Here is a 16,432-nt window from a genome sequence, read left to right as displayed (position 1 = left end):
TTCTATTCCAGGTAAATCCATTTCTGCAGAAAGAAAAGAACCACTTAAGGATTTTTCTTAAACCAAAAAGCTTTTAACAGGCAGACTCACTGTTAATAACACAAAGAACACAGAGAAGCTTTGTCTTCAGAGATTTGTGCTAGCGAGCCTCAGATAAAAATATTAGGTAAAGTTCCTTTTTCTACCTACCACCTCTATCAGGAAGGGCTCCCAAGGATTTTATTCTGTCCCTCCCCAGCCAGGTTTGTTGCTGTTTGGAAATACATGACACAAATATAAATTACACAGTCATACAGTCCAAAAACCCTACTGTGATATACATGCACGCACAGACACACACATACACAACAGTACTTCCAAAAGTGTGTGGGAAAAATAGACATAAAAGGTAATGCACATTTTAAATTTTATTTACTTGAGAGACAGGCAGAGAATGAGAGAGCGAGAGAGAGAAAGAGGGATCCCATACACTTCCCAAATATAACAGCTAGGGCTGGGTTGAGGCTAAAGCTGGGAGCCAGAAAGTAGGAGCTCAGTCCTGGTCTCCCACCTGGGTGGCAGGAACTCCATTACTGGAGCCATCACTATGGCCTCCCAGGGTGTACGTGAGCAGGAAGCTGGAGTCAGGAGTCAGAGCCAGGCATCAAACCCAGATGCTCCCATGTGGGGTACTAGATGTCAACACAGTTGGGGAAAGAAAATGTAAGGATATAACAGAAATCTCTTCCCAAAAAATATACATATAGCAAACAAAATCTGCTTGGGTGGCAATCCCAGACTGTTCACGGAGTCTTTGGAGATCTTCATGAGGCAGGCTTAACATTACAGTCCTGTGTGGCAATTCAGGAAAATGAGCTCAATTATTATGAGTTTGTTCCATGTTTTATCGGCACGATGTACTTTCTGAAATCTGTAATGGTCTTTTTCCATGAAAGAGAGCCTCTGAGTTAGCTATGACTTTAGAAGGCTCCGATGCACACTTGATTGCCTGTGTATAGAAAGGGTGCTGACGAAACTCTGTTAGCTGGTTCAGGAGCTGGCCATGCAGAAGGAAATAGATACTGGGAAGATTTAGTGTCCCGGGACAGGCCACAGGTGAATGACCAGGACAGGTACGCTCCCAGCTGCCCATCTGCTTCTCCACCCACTTACATTTTCCTCCTCTCCCCAAGCTGTTTTCAGTAAACATTTTAGAAACAATAGAGAATGCTACCTTTAAGAGAAAAATATTGCCTGGTTTGCTGCTATTTGAAAGCAAAGCAGAACAAAACAACACTACCACGATTTTGCATCAATTGGCAAGAGACTGTGGCAAGCATCTAGGCTGATGCCAGGGGGCATATCTGTGTGTCTCAATACTGATGGACTCCCAGATTCCGGGAGGGAGCTGACCCACGTGGTCCAGAGCCTCCAAAGGCTTCTCCCAGGCAGGGGATCAAAGCTTATATTCTGTGCCAGACCAGAGTTCTTTTATTTCACTTTTAAAAATTCTATTCACTATTTATTGATTTCATTTGAAAGGCAGAGCTACAGAGACAGAGAGACACAGAGAGAGAGAGATCTCTCCCAACTGCTGGTTGACTCCCTGAATGCCCACCACAGCAGAGGCTGGATCAGGCCAAAACTCTGCCAGGAACTCAATGCAGGTTTCCCACATGGGTGGCAGGGACCTAAGTACACATTAATTCCCAGCTCCAACTCCTGAATCCAGTTTCCTATAAATGCCGACTCGGAGGCAGTGGTGATGCGTTAAGTAATTGGGTGTATGCCACCCACACGAGAGATTTGGACTGTATTTCTGACTGCCAGCTTCAGCTTGGTGCCAGCGCTGGCTGTTGTGGATATTTCAGAAGCAAATTGGCAGATAGGAGCTCTCACTCTGTCTCTGTTCTCTGTCCTTGCCTCTTAAATAAATAAACCAAAACTTAAAAACGAGGAGTTGGCCCGTGGTGCAGCAGTTGAGATGCCACTTAAGATATTTGCATCACACATGGGAGTACCTGAGTTCAAGCCCTGATTCTACTCCCGGTCCTGGCTTCCTGCTATTTCAGACCCTGGGAGGCAACAGATAATGGCTCAAGCACTTGGGTCCCTGCCACCCATGTAGGAAACCTGGATTGAATTCTTGGCTCTTTGCTCTGGAACTCTCTCTCTCTCTCTCTGCCTTTCAAATAAATACTTAAAAAAATTCGAATTCTACACTCTTAATCTAACTACCATAAGTACTATAAGTATTGCAATATGGATCTTCATTACCAAGCTTAAACATAGAACTGTATTGCATTGATGCAATGAACTGCACTGAGAATGTGTGGATTGGAATGAATACAGTACTAATGGCCCATCACTGCATGAAGGGAGCATTAGAAATGCGAAATGGACGGGTCCACAAGTCTTGCACCTTACGAGTAACTCTCTGGACCCAGAATTCCAGGCAGGCCTATGTCTACCCCTTCAACAAAATGTTCTTCTGCCTGAGTCAAGTCAAATTTCACCAGAGCCTTCTTAAAACCACCATCAGTTTGGCATCAGAGAGAACATCTCGGGCAAAGTCCCCAGCGTTCTGAAAATGCCTCATGACTGCAACTCACAGACCTTGAAGGCAATGCTGATTCTTGGCTAACAAGCATCTATATTGTGAGATGATGGGCCTACAACCCACTTGGGTTGTAACATGCTTTCTAGTAGAAGCATTTAGAGGAGAAAACATGTGGTCCTGACCTCCTGCTACCCAGCAGAGAACCTATACTCGTAGACAGGCACATACAAACATGAGCCACAGTAAAAGACAAAAATACAGCATTCAGTTCATTTCAATGCATGTCCTCATCTCAAATATAGTGTGTCCCATGCGACATTTTGGATTGTCCTCACACTGCGTGATTTTCCCCTAGAACACAGATGCTGTGCACTATCTAAAAGCCACTCTTAGTAGGAGATAGCATGAAAGGCCTTGAGCCCAAATCCTTTTCAGCATCACTATGAATAATTAAACCAAAGATCATAGTAGAAGTTAACACAAAAGATGACCAGCCAACCTCACACTGTGCTCTCTACAGAAGAGACTACTCAACATTATTTGACAATGTCGCATACTATTTCCATTTTACAGACAGAATAACATGACATGGATTTTCCACACGTCGAGTGCTGACTTGTAAGCCCAGTTACATCCGTATTGAAAGTATTATTGAGTTTTCTCATCAGATTTTCCACAGAGCAGCAAGGAGAGTGATATAGTTATATCCCAGAACATGAAGTTAGAACGCTACCAAGAAAATCAAAGTTGTACAGAAGTTGTGAGAATAGAGGAAAGATGCCATGTCCATTTTTTTATTTTTAAGATTTATTTAGTTGACAGATGAAAATATACACAAAGAGTTCTCTGCTATGGAGTGTGAAAGCAGTAGAAGATGGCCCAAGTCCTTGGGACCTTGAACTTGGATGGGAGACCTGGAAAAAGCTCCTGGATCCTGGCTTCAGATGGGCTCAGCTCCAGCTGTTGAGTCCATTTGGGGAGTGAATCAGCGGATGGAAGACCTCTTTCACTCACTCTCTCTTTCTGTCCCTGTCTTTGCCTCTCTGTAACTCCGCCTCTTGAATAAATAAATAAATCTTTAAAGTTGCTACATGAATCGTATTATTTTTAAGAAATGTGTTTTTAAAAGTACAGCTGATTTATTCTGTATACATTTAAACTAAAATAACATCTCCCAATATTGTGAAGTTCTACTACATTTTTACAAGTCACAGGAAACTGGTTTTGAGATCTCTGAGTTCCTTAGTGAGACCGTCTGTAAAGTGCTCCTCCAAGAGGATTCCATTAAGGACCTCATGGCTTTGTTTCTTGTGTGGATAACCACAATGTAGCATGAATCAAGGGTCTCAAAAAACCTAGTATGCTCTATTTCTGTGGGATTTTTCAAAGACCTCTTATATTGCCTTATTGGGGCTTAGATTTGTAAGTTTACAATTGGAAAAAAAAATTGTCACATAGCATTTGTTTGGAAAGGATTGCCTGAAACATAATGAATTATGGACCCAAGTATTTTGTTTTATTTTGGAGACCAAAAAATAAGATGTAATAAACTTTCAGTCACTCGTGCAGGTAGAGATAAAAAAGAAATGGAATAGCCAAAAAGTAAATTCAGGAAGTGGTCTTGCTCTGATGAAAATTATTTAAATTACAAGGAACAGAACATACACTAGTCTTTGCCAAAAATAAGATGTGTTGGAGAGCATTTGATGGAAGGATAAAAACTACTTCTCATTGCCCCCTGCAAGCAGATGTTACAGACACAGAAAATGACCAGGAGCCTCTTCCTCAGGGGTGGGACATGGCCTTTCCTTATCTATTGGTATTTCATTTTATTTTTTTAAAAAAAGATTTATTTATTTTATTTAAAAGACAGAGTTACAGAGAGAAGGAGACACATAGGGGAAAAACAAGCTTAATTATGTAATGACTGCCCAGGTTGGTCAAGATACATATTTCACAGAAAAAAAGTTGTCTCAAAGTACCAGAATATAGCATGGCCTTTAAGAGTTAAAAACAGGGCCAGCTCTGTGGCGTAGAAGGTGAAGCTTCTGCCTGCATTGCCGGCATCCCGTATGGGTGCCAGTTGGAGTCCTGGCTGCTCCATTTCTGATTCAGCTCCCTGCTAATGTGCCTGGGAAAGCAGCAGCAGATGACCCAAGTGCTTGAGCTCCTGCAACCATGTGGGAGACCTAGAAGAAATTCTAAGCTCCTGACTTTGGCTTGGCCCAGCCTCAGCTGTTGTGGCCATTTGGTAGAGTGAGTGAAACACTGAGTGAAAGCTCTGTACGTGTGTGTGTGTGTGTGTGTGTGTGTGTGTGTGTCTCCCCTTCTCTCTGTGTGTTGCTGCCTTTCAAATAAACAAATCTTTAAAAAATTAAAAACAAAAATGGCAGTGAAAATGAACATTTGTTTTACATTTTACATTTTAATATACTTGTTTTATTGAAAGACAGAAAGAGAGAGGTGGACAGAGACTACCATCTGATGGTTCACTCCTCAAATGTCTGCATCAACCACAGTAGAGACAGGCTGAAGGCAGGGGCCAGGAACTCATTCAGGGTCTCTCACATGGGTAACAGGTAACTACGTCAGCTGTCATCTACTGCCTCCTGGGGTACATATTAGCTTGAAGACAGAGTCGAGAACCAAGCCAGAACTCCAACCCAGGCACTCTGATGTGGGATGCCACTGTCCCAAGTGGCAGCTTAACCACTATGACAAATTCCACTCCATGTGTAAGTTTCAGAAAAGAAAGTATATTTATATACCTTTAAATGTAGAAAGTTTATCAGATTGCCCAAGTAAAATTTTTAACTGTATTTTATGTGGCTCAGGCAAAATTATAAATTCTTAATATTGCAATAGATGTAACATAAAATAGCTATATGGTCTGTTTGCAAATGAACAGTGATTATAGTTTGGCTGATACTATGTTCTTTCAGAAATTCCAATTTTTAAAATAAAATGCTATAATCATTATGCTGAAAATACAGAGAAAAATGTAAACCAACTTTCTAAGTCTTCTCCTCTTTCAAACATTGCATTAATGTGCTCATTTCCAATGGGACATGATAGGCAGTACTCAAAGTCAGAAAGAATAATGTGACTGCTTAGAGTCTATAAATGCTGAATACAAGCATGGGAGAGGTAATAAGTATAACTTTCTAGAGATACTTCAAGATAATTTTTTTGCATAATCCAAGCTTTTAGATGAATTAAAACATTCTCACCTAAACAGAACTACAGTTGGACTCCTCATCTCAAAGTTGATTGGTGTTTTGTATAGCTATTAAACACCCAAAGGAGATAAACATTCCTGAATTTCAGATAGCTGGAGCAAGCATCTGTCGTCTAAGAGATGTTGTAACAAAACAACAAAAAGTAGAGGGAGCAAATCTTTAACAACAGATAAAACCCCATATCAGTGAATGTTACATTTTTTGTAAAGAATCTTAACATTTAAAATAATGATTGTGAATCAACTGAGCTCCCAGGGGAAATATTTACTGAAATAGTGAATGTTTTCTGAAGAATAACAAAGAAAATGTGGTACTTGCTAAAGAGAACCAGCGAAGACAATTTCATTCTGAAATGATTGAATTTTATATCTGTCTTGATCATCGAGAGACTTCATAATCACTTTAAGAAAACCGGATTAGACACTTTGAGATAGACACAGACTTCATTCTCTAGAGTTATCAGTGATAGTGACAATGTTAGATGGAAATTGTAGAAGGGCTCTTGCCAGCTACAATGTATCGCCATTGAAAATTCCAATACTGACATGCTGTAACCATGACAGCGAGGAGGGCTTTTCTCCAGCTCTGTACAATAAAGAGATAGGATCTTGTAGCGTGATATCCATCACAAAGATTAAGTGATGAAACAGGACACATTTCTGTCACCTCTACATCTGCCTGCTGTGCAAGTATACAGAGAGAGAAAGAAGCCATCAATTTGAGCAGCATTTTCCAATCTGGAAGCTTTTAGGAAAATTACAGGGCACTGAAGAATTACAGTTCACATTAGGGCTGATTGGTGTCCCTGTCAAAAAGGGAAAGATTTCTTGTCCTTTCACAATAGGAATTTGCCTTCCATGAGCACAGCCAGGCACCTCCCGTATTCACAAAGCTCATGTTACAGCTAATTGAAAGACATCAGCCTTCACAGGCTTCACAGGTCTAGTCGGAGACTGGTTTTGATTTTCGTAAATGCCAGTCAGCTTTGACTACGCTGTCAACATGTGCACAAGTGATAACACTGCGCGATTCTTGAAGGTTGCTCCAAGCTTCTGTCCTAGGAAGATTTCTCTTCATACTGGTAGTTGCTCTGACTCCAAATTCAGTGTAATTTTTCATTACCCAGGGAAGCATCACCAGAGAGACCACAGGAAACAGGACTGACTTCTTATCCTCCCTGATCAAGGAAGAGATGTTTTTCGAGAGGAGCCGCTTTGTTTTGAATCACTGATTACAGTTCCTGGCAATACTTCCTCCTGCATTTATCGAAGAGCTAACAGTGAACAACAAACATATAACTATGTTATTCAGTAAAGGAAGAAGAGATTGTGACTGGTTGATTTCATGTTTTAACAATATCTAAATCAATTGTGGACTGACTACAAGGGGTTTCAGCAGTGCAGAATTACCTGAGAAGGGCTGCAGGAAATCTGCCCAAATCATAGAAGCCAGATGTATAGTCAGTAAATACATTCAAGTAAGTTGTGTGCCACCAGTTTTTTGCAAAACTTCTAACACTCGTCAATGTGAATTTTATGCAAGTGTTAACAGAGCTACAGAGGACAAAACGGAGTCCTCTGATACACTTAGTAAAGTAGGGGAAATAAATAATGAAAAGACAAATGTATAATTGAAATAGGTTAAAAATTATGTAAAATATATGTGAATTATTTAAATTCTATTCAATATTAGAAATATGTTTAGCACTCTAAACCTATCCTTAAAAAGAAAAAAAGTAAAATCTAGTAGCAAGTCCATATAAATTAGCTAATGGAAAATGTTCAAAGCATAGCAACCGAAAAATAATATTTTCAGCTTTGCATTTGCCTTATTCCTCTTTCTCTGAGTTGCCTTAATATTAGTAAGGCAGCGCTGTCATATGTAATTGAGAGCTTTGCAGTGGGACCAGGGTGGATTTGTCCTAGCAGGAAACAGAATCTCATTAGGATGAAGCAATTCAAGAGGCTTTAATAAAGAGACTATTTACAGTTGTGGGAAAAGTTAATGAAAATGCTAAGAGATGGTGACGTCCCGAAAGAGAGCAGATCAGGAAGCTGTTACCAGCTGAAGTTGGGAAGAAGTAAGGGTGTAAATAACATTATCAGAGCCCAGTAAGACCTGGAGTCACGCACAAGCTGATCCACAGGAAGCTAAAGTCCTCGGGGTGCCCAGCCACAGGCAGCAACCTGGGATGAAAGAGGGAAGTAATAGTAAAGAAATGCGCCTTTGATGCAGCAGGTTCAGTGGCTACCTGCAATGCCAGAAGCCCATGTGAGCATATGTCCAGTCCTGGCTGCTCCATTTCCAATCCAGCTCCCTGCTAATGCTCCTGGGAAGGTAGCAGAGGATGGCTCATGTACTTGGGTCCCTGTCACCTGCACAGGAGGCCTAGATGGAGTTTCAGGCTCCTGGCCTCAACCTGGCCCAGCCCTGGCTATTACAGCCATCTGAGGAGTGAACCAGTGGATAGAAGCTTGCTCTCTCTCTCTCTTTCCCTCTCTCTCTCTCTCTCAGGAGACTTCAATCTCTGCCTTCCAAATTAAAAAAAAAATCTTAAAAAAGGAAAAGGAAGCACCCCTATTTGCTTTCTCGCTCTATCACCTGGTGATGGGTTTCACTGGATAAACTCAAGGGAACCTGGAGAGTGTGTCCCTATGGGTCTGCCACATAGACCAATGTATACAGAATGCAAGGATTGAGCATGAGGCTGTGGTGAGCAAATGTGGACACGGGTGAGTGTCACACCACAGGTTGCACACTGAGTAAATATTTCTGCCGTTTTGCAGTAATTTCTATTATTCCTGCTTTTGGTCTTTTGGTCATTGGTTATTGAACTCTTCCCCTGTTGCTGGATTATTAACTTGGTTCCTTTTTTTTTTCACTATTTTAAACAATATGCAATGAATATTCAGTACTGAGAAGTAACAGAGCTACAGGAAAGGGCTATTTTTAAACTCTATTAAGGTCTAATATACTTACAATAAAAATATCACATGCTTTAAGGATATATACTGGTGACATCTGACTATAGTATACACCCTGTAAACATCATGCAGGCATCCCCCCAAATGTTCCCACAAGGCCCATTGCAACCTAGCTCCCCAGCTGAGCACCTGCCTGATTTCTTCCAAACAGCTTAAGGGTTCCGATTCTAGAATTTTCTAAGAATGGCATCTTGTGCTAAATATCTCTGAAAAGCAGTCATTTTATTTCCCATATCGGGTGCTTGCTCCTTTTTGTTTGTCAAGAATGGTTACATGCTGTGAATTAACTATCTTCTGTCTGCCCATTCACTTATCAATAGTTTGAGGTTTTTGCTTTCATGGTATTATTATGTTGCTATGCTATGTTATGTTATTTGAAAGCCAGAGTTACAGAAAGGCAGAAGCTAAAAGAGAGAGAAAGAGAGAGAGAGAGAGTGTGTGTGTCTTCTAGCCACTGGTTCACTCCCCAAATGGTTGCAATGTCTGGGGCTGGATCAGGCTGAAGCCAGGAGCCAGGAGTGTCATCTGGATCTCCCACATGGGTACAGGGGCTCAAGGACTTGGGTCATCTTCCACTGTTTTTTCAGGTGCATTAGCAGGGAGCTGGATTAGAAGTGGAGCAGCTGGGACTTGAACCGGCACCCATATGGGACACCAGCACTGCAGATAGCAGCTCTACCTGTTGTGCCACAATGCCAGCCGCAAAGGTGTTATAAATATTTATGAAAGAATATAGACATTTTATTTCTCTTGGGTAAATATGTAGGAGAGGTATACTTGTAATTATCATAGTAAAAAATGGTATTCTTGAAATATAAAGAACTCTGAAAAATTGAGATGAAAAAGATCAATATGGAAACATATATGAGAAAAATGAACAAATATTGCAAATAAACCACAAATAGCTCTTAACCATATAAGACTCCACTGAAATTTGTTCATAATAAGAAAGAAAAATGTGTGTTAAAACTACACTGTGATATCATTTTCTCATTTATCAGTCTGACAAAAGTAAAAATTTGAGGAGTGTTTGAAACAGGGGTTAAGCCACCATTGGGATACCTGCATCCATTGCTGAAGTGTTGGGTTTGAGTTCCAGTTCTCTATTTCAAATCTAGCTTCCTGCTAATGTGCATCTTGAGAGAGAGCAGACGATGGCTCAAGTGCTGGGTCGCTGGCACTCACATGGGAGACCCAGATGGAGTTCACCCTCTGCTTTAGTCTGGCCCAACCCTGGCTGCTGAGGGCATTCGGGGATTGAAAGAGTCGATGGAAGATCTCTATCATTCTCTCTCCCTCTACCTTACAAACAAAATGAAGACAAATAAATAATTTTAAAAAAATGAAATTTGATGAATGTTCATTAGCAAAGCTGTGGGGAAAGACATTCTTGAATTAGGATAACACAAATGTTACAGAGTAGAATTTGACAACATGTAGTAATGCATTTATCTTTTGACCTAGGAATACTACAACAAAACCAACCCAAAGATATATAGACAAAAATATAAAGACTCTAGGCTGAAAACTCAAATACACAAAAGCACTCAAAACTATTCTTTGCAATAACATTTATAACAAAAGAAGCCAAATATCTATCCACTGGAGCTGGCCAAAGGCAGTGTGGCACACAGAGAACAGCAAAGTTCTGTGAAACTATAAAGGGAATAGGCATTATATCCATCTATGTCCTTGGAGTGATTTCTAGAAAGTGCGGCTAAGTAAAGAGGAAAGTGCATAGTAGTAGATTATTCTCCTGTTGATGAAAGAAAGGGAGAGCAACACATGTGCACATATTTGCTCTTTTGTAATTGGAAGGAAATAAAAATCGTCCTAGGGAAAAGGATGAAATACAGAAGACAGGGTTGAAATTAGATTCCTCTGAATTGGGGAAGACGTCAGGCACTCTGTCATTTCTGCAGATTCTTTTTATTTATGCATTTGAGAGACTGAGAGAAAGGGACAACAAAAGGAGAGCAAAAGCTCCCATCTGTTGGTTCACGTTCCAAGTGCCTGCAACTCAAAGCCAGGAACTCCAGCCAGGTCTCCCATGAAGATGGCAGGAACCCAACTCCTTGAGGCATCCGCTGACTCACTGCAAGTACATTAGCAGGAAACTGAAATCAGGAGCAGAGCAGAGCTAGGACTCAAACCCAGGCACCGAAATGGATGCAGGGGTCCCAACAGGCAGCCTAAGTGCCAAGCCAAACACCGGTTCCGATCTGTAGCTTTTTACTACATCTAAGCATATAGTCATCCACCCAGAACTGTGTGTTCAGCAAGGGAAAGTCGATTTGAGGCTCAATCCATAAAGAAGACACCAGAGGAAAAAAAACATGAAATAGAGTCAATTCCACCAAAGTTAAGATCCTGGCTTTGCCTCTATTGCCCAGTGGGACCTTGCCAAGTCAGTTCTCTGAGTCTCAGATTTCTCATGTATAAAACAAAGACAAAAGAAGTACCTACCACTTAGGATCCTGCAGCAGGTAAGTAAAATAAAGCGACTGCACAAAGTCACACTTCTTAATGTGAATATCAGTGTCTACAGTCACAACCATATTATTGATCACAAAACATTAACACAAGTTTCTCTGTAGACTCTACCAGTTTTGACATTTTGTGAGTTGAAGATGCAATAATCTCATGTGACAAAGACACCAGCAGGGAGAGCAGGGACGCCCAGGGCTCCGAGTCCACACATTGGCGCTGGAAGCGGAGGTGAGCTCAGTAATCGGAGACATTGGCGGGGAAACGGCAGACAGAATTTTAGAGGGATGCGGGTTTTGAAGCAGGAAAGTCCAACAGACTACAGGAGAGAAGGAAAAATAAATAAATAAATAAATAAAAAGGTGGTGGCATACTGGTACAGACAAGTTCCACTCTCCGCCAAACTTGCAAAGGCGAGCAAGAGACAAAGAGCTGGGATATATATAATAAAAGGGGACAGTTAAGCCTACAATTCAGTACCCTAGGCAACCCAGTGGGAGTCCACAGGAGAAACGGAGCCTGCACAGACTCTTTGGGTAGAAGCCAGCAGAACCTAAATATCATCCATTCTGCTCAGCCTTGCAGTATTACTTACCTCCTGAACAAAAAATAAAATAAAATAAAATAAAATAAAATAAAATAAAATAAAATAAAATAAAATAAATAAAGAGAGATTTACCACGCATAACCTGAGGATGTCACCTTTGCACACCTGTAACCCTGAAGAACCAAGCAGAGCTCTCAGGCCAACCCCATCTCAAGCCTCCAAGGCTCCTCCAACAGCAGGCAGTCCACTTAACACGGACATAGTATAATAATAATAATAATAAAAACTCACAGTGAGGGAAACAGAATTAACCATGCCAAGCAATAAACACAGAAATCAAGGGAACAAGATCAACGATGACATTATGATGCCTCCAAATAAACAAAACACCCCAAGCCAAGATTATGAAGATGATGAGATAGAAGAAATGCAAGATACGGATCTCAAAAAATTTATGATAAGAACATTTAGAAGTTTTCAAAAGCAAATCCTTGAACTACAGAAATCCTTATTGGACAGGATTGAAAATCTCTCTCGTGAAAATGAAATTTTAAGGAAGAATCAAAATGAAACGCAGAAACTAGTAGAGCAGGAAAGTGTGATAGTGAAGAGAAATCAAAATGAAATGAAGAGCTCAATAGATCAAATGACAAACACATTAGAGAGCCTTACAAACAGAATGGGTGAAGCAGAAGAGAGAATATTGGACTTAGAAGACAGAGAACAGGAAAGGATACAGTCAAACCAAAGAAAAGAAGAGGAAATTAGAAATCTAAAAATATTGTTGGGAATCTACAGGATACTATTAAAAAAAACCAACATTCGGGTTCTAGGAGTTCCTGAAGGCATGGAGAGAGAGAAAGGATTAGAAGGCCTTTTTAGTGAGATACTAGCAGAGAACATTCCAGGATTGGAGAAGGACGGAGACATCCTAGTACAGGAAGCTCATAGAACCCCCAGTAAACATGACCAAAAGGGATCCTCATCACGACACGTTGTAATTAAACTCACCACAGTGAAACATAAAGAAAAGATCCTAAAATGTGCAAGAGAGAAACGTCAGATTACTCTCAGAGGATCTCCAATCAGACTCACAGCAGACTTCTCATCAGAAATACTACAGGCTAAGAGGGAATGGCGAGACATAGCACAGGTGCTAAGAGAGAAAAATTGCCAGCCCAGAATATTACATCCTGCTAAGCTCTCATTTGTGAATGAAGGTGAAATAAAGACCTTTCATAGCAAACAGAAATTGAAAGACTTTGTGGCCACTCGTCCGGCCCTGCAAAAGATACTTAAAGATGTGCTACACTCAGAAACACAGAAACACGGCCATCAATATGAAAGAAGGTAAAGGAAGAAAACCTACCAGTAAAAGAGCATGGGAAGCTCAAAGCATATACTAGAAAATATCTCCGGGAAAATGGCAGGGCAAAGTCACTATGTATCAATAGTCACATTAAACGTGAATGGCCTGAACTGTCCAGTTAAAAAACACAGACTGGCTGACTGGCTTAAGGAACAACACCCAACTATCTGTTGCCTACAAGAAACACATCTCTCTAACAAAGATGCATGCAGACTGAAAGTGAAAGGTTGGAAAAAGACATTCCATGCCAACAAAAACCAAAAAAAAGCAGGTGTAGCCATATTAATATCAGACAAAATAAACTTTAATACAAAAACTGTTAAGAGAGACAAAGAGGGGCACTATATAATGATTAAGGGTTCAATTCAACAGGAAGATGTAACTATTATAAATGTATATGCACCTAATTACAGGGCACCAGTCTATTTAAAAGATTTGTTAAGGGACTTAAAGGGAGACTTAGATTCCAATACAATAGTACTGGGGGACTTCAATACTCCACTCTCAGAAATAGACAGATCATCCGGACAGAAGATCAACAAGGAAACAGCAGATTTAATCGACACTATTGCCCAAATGGATCTAACATATATCTACAGAACTTTCAATCCTACATCTAAAGACTTTCATTCTTCTCAGCAGTGCATGGAACCTTCTCTAGGATTGATCACATACTAGGTCATAAAGCAAGTCTCAGCAAATTTAAAAGAATTAGAATCATACCATGCAGCTTCTCAGACCACAGTGGAATGAAGCTGGAAATTAGCAACTCAGGAAACCCCAGTAAGTATGCAAACACATGGAGACTGAACAACATGCTCCTGAATGAACACTGGGTCATTCAAGAAGTCAAAAGAGAAATCAAAAACTTTCTGGAAGTAAATGAAGACAACAATACAACATATCAAAACTTATGGGATACAGCAAAAGCAGTATTGAGAGGCAAATTTATAGCAATAGGTGCCTATATCAAGAAATTGGAAAGGTAGCAAATAAATGAGCTTTCAGCACACCTCAAGGACCTAGAAAAACTGCAGCAAACCAAACCCAAATCTAGTAGGAGAAGAGAAATAATTAAAACCAGAGAAGAAATTAACAGGATTGAATCCAAAAAAACATTACAAAAAATCAGCCAAGCGAGAAGCTGGTTTTTTGAAAAAATAAACAAAATTGACACCCCATTGGCCCAACTAACTAAAAAAAGAAGAGAAAAGACCCAAATCAATAAAATCAGAGATGAAAAAGGAAACATAACAACAGACACCACAGAAATAAAAAGAATCATCAGAAATTACTACAAGGACTTGTATGCCAGCAAACAAGAAAATCTATCAGAAATGGATAGATTCCTGAACACATGCAATCTACCTAAATGGAACCATGAAGACATAGAAAACCTAAATAGACCCATAACTGAAACAGAAATTGAAACAGTAATAAAGGCCCTCCCAACAAAGAAAAGCCCAGGACCAGATGGATTCACTGCTGAATTCTACCAGACATTTAAAGAAGAACTGATTCCATTTCTTCTCAAACTATTCAGAGCAATCGAAAAAGATGGAATCCTCCCAAATTCTTTCTATGAAGCCAGCATCACCTTAATCCCTAAGCCAGAGAAAGATGCAGCACTGAAAGAAAATTATAGACCCATATCCCTGATGAACATAGACACAAAAATCCTCAATAAAATTCTCGCCAATAGAATACAACAACACAACAGGAAAATCATCCACCCAGACCAAGTGGGATTTATCCCTGGTATGCAGGGATGGTTCAACATTTGCAAATCAATCAATGTGATTCACCACATTAACAGACTGCAGAAGAAAAACCATATGATTATCTCAACAGATGCAGAGAAAGCATTCGATAAGATTCAACACCCTTTCATGATGAAAACTCTAAGCAAATTGGGTATAGAAGGAACATTCCTCAATATGATCAAAGCAATTTATGAAAAGCCCACAGCCAGCATCCTATTGAATGGGGAAAAGTTGGAAGAATTTCCACTGAGATCTGGCACCAGACAGGGATGCCCACTCTCACCACTTCTATTTCACATAGTTCTGGAAGTTTTAGCCAGAGCCATCAGACAAGAAAAAGAAATCAAAGGAATACAAATTGAGAAGGAAGAAGTCAAACTATCCCTCTTTGCAGACGATATGATTCTTTACTTAGCGGATCCAAAGAACTCTACTAAGAGACTATTGGAACTCATAGAGGAGTTTGGCAAAGTGGCAGGATATAAAATCAATGCACAAAAATCAACAGCCTTTGTATACACAAGCAATGCCATGGCTGAGAAAGAACTGCTAAGATCAATCCCATTCACAATAGCTACAAAAACAATCAAATACCTTGGAATAAACTTAACCAAGGACGTTAAAGATCTCTATGATGAAAATTACAAAACCTTAAAGAAAGAAATAGAAGAGGATACCAAGAAATGGAAAAATCTTCCATGCTCATGGATTGGAAGAATCAATATCATCAAAATGTCCATTCTCCCAAAAGCAATTTATAGATTCAATGCAATCCCAATCAAGATACCAAAGACATTCTTCTCAGACCTGGAAAAAATGATGCTGAAATTCATATGGAGGCACAAGAGACCTCGAATAGCTAAAGCAATCTTGTACAACAAAAACAAAGCCGGAGGCATCACAATACCAGATTTCAGGACATACTACAGGGCAGTTGTAATCAAAACAGCATGGTACTGGTACAGAAACAGATGGATAGACCATTGGAACAGAATTGAAACACCAGAAATCAACCCAAACATCTACAGCCAACTTATATTTGATCAAGGATCTAAAACCAATCCCTGGAAAAAGGACAGTCTATTCAATAAATGGTGCTTAGAAAACTGGATTTCCACGTGCAGAAGCATGAAGCAAGACCCCGACCTTACACCTTACACAAAAATCCACTCAACGTGGATTAAAGACCTAAATCTATGACCTGACACCATCAAGTTATTAGAGAACATTGGGGAAACCCTTCAAGATATTGGCACAGGCAAAGAATTTCTGGAAAAGACCCGGGAGGCACAGGCAGTCAAAGCCAAAATCAACTATTGGGATTGCATCAAATTGAGAAGTTTCTGTACTTCAAAAGAAACAGTCAGGAGAGTGAAGAGACAACCGACAGAATGGGAAAATATATTTGCAAACTATGCAACAGATAAAGGGTTAATAACCAGAATCTACAAAGAGATCAAGAAGCTCCACAAAGACAAAACCAACAACCCCCTTAAGAGATGGG

The sequence above is a fragment of the Oryctolagus cuniculus genome, chromosome 16, assembly GCF_051225735.1.
Source record: "Oryctolagus cuniculus isolate XC-2025 breed Fujian yellow rabbit chromosome 16, ASM5122573v1, whole genome shotgun sequence".
Lineage (NCBI taxonomy): Eukaryota > Metazoa > Chordata > Mammalia > Lagomorpha > Leporidae > Oryctolagus > Oryctolagus cuniculus.
Note: the sequence above shows the minus strand (reverse complement) of the source record.